General features: G+C 38.0%; 1 protein-coding gene across 1 annotated transcript in view; it reads left to right on the forward strand.

Annotated features, from left to right (window-relative positions):
• pitx3 (paired-like homeodomain 3) overlaps positions 1–1,677 on the forward strand; it is a 12,551-nt gene that overhangs the window by 5,294 nt on the left and 5,580 nt on the right. The window lies entirely within an intron of this gene.

Here is a 1,677-nt window from a genome sequence, read left to right on the forward strand (position 1 = left end):
TGTACATGTATATCGATACATGTTTATAAGCATAAAAATGAAAATAATAGTATATTTAAATTTGGTAGTGATTATTTTTTTTGCAGACACAGAGAAATCCCACCAGAACCAGCTGGATGAGTCCAGCACTGAGGACGGCTCTCTGAAGAAGAAGCAGCGGCGGCAGAGGACTCACTTTACCAGCCAGCAGCTTCAGGAGTTGGAGGCCACCTTCCAGAGAAACCGCTACCCTGACATGAGCACCAGAGAGGAAATTGCAGTGTGGACCAACCTCACTGAAGCACGAGTCAGGGTGGGTACACACACCTCTGCCATGTTCCCTATGGAACAAAGAACCTGATCATATTTTTATTACAGCAACTGGTTTCAGTGATGAGGTCCTCCTGTCTTTGATTGGTTACATTTAATAATCTGAAAAAGATGGGGGTGGGGGGGGGGGCAATTGTTGTGATGATGGCTAAGGTGACCATGGTCTAAGCCAGCTATAAGACAAAGACTGTTTCTTAGGCTACAAAAATAAGGGCAGCTGTGGCTCAGGAGATAGAGCGGGTTGGCTGTTAAATCGGTGGTTCGATCCTGGCTCCCCCAGGTTGCATGGCAAGATACTGAACACCGAATTGGCGGTTGTTGAATGTGTGTGAATGTTAGTTTCTGTTTGAGCACTTAGGCTCAGTGTATGAGTGTGTGTGTGAATGAATGGTGAATGCAGATGTAGTGTAAAAGCGCTTTGAGTGGTCGAAAAGCTATACAAGTATGGAGCATTTACATATTGTACTACTACTACTGTAGTATTTGTGAGCAGCTACATCCTGAAGTTCACTGTCAATGTCTACAATGAATGAACAGTCTACAGTGATCATCAACAGATGGGTTGCCATTTTTCAGTTCAACCTCAAAGCTAGCATTAATGAAAACAAAATTGACTCTCACAATTATGTGATTCAGCTGTCACATACAGATTACTTTGTATTTCTACTGTTTACCTCACGATTGGTGATGTAGAGCCTTAGCCCTGCTAAGGCTCTAGGAATGTAAACAATTTTGGAATGCTGTTAATTTTTGGTCTTCCTATATTTGCTGAGGAAGACTGTGAAAATGCATTTAAAAACTTTTTTGTCTAATTACTGTTTTTTAGATTGAGAATTATCTTTCAAACTTCTATAGAATTAATGAGAATATTGCTCTGTGTCTGCTAGTTCTGCAATTGCAAGTTGCAAAAATTAATTGCTCTGCCATATCAACTTAAAAGGTGATTATAGGTCATTGTTGTATTTACTGTGTGTTTCCACTGCCAAAAGAATCTGTTCACACAGGTCTAAAGCCATTAATGTGCTTTGAAGATAGTAGACAGTTTTGTTGTTGTTCAATATAACCAACACTTTTAGCATTTTTCAAAATATTTAAATCTGGCTATTACCTACAAAATTATCAATAAAATATAATATAGAAAGAAAATATAGGGTTATATCATTCCATGGAAACCAGTGTCCAGTCTTATAGTCACATATTTTACAGCGACGATCTGCTCAAGTCTAAACAATTTTGAAATATGCCAATCCTAACCATTTTTGTATTCAGATAAATCAGTTTCTAGTAATGTAATTGCAGGGGAAAATTATTCCCAAATGGTTAAAAAAAATTTAAACATTATTTCATGTACTCGGTAAGATGTATTAC

Source organism: Micropterus dolomieu, linkage group LG15 (assembly GCF_021292245.1).
Source record: "Micropterus dolomieu isolate WLL.071019.BEF.003 ecotype Adirondacks linkage group LG15, ASM2129224v1, whole genome shotgun sequence".
Lineage (NCBI taxonomy): Eukaryota > Metazoa > Chordata > Actinopteri > Centrarchiformes > Centrarchidae > Micropterus > Micropterus dolomieu.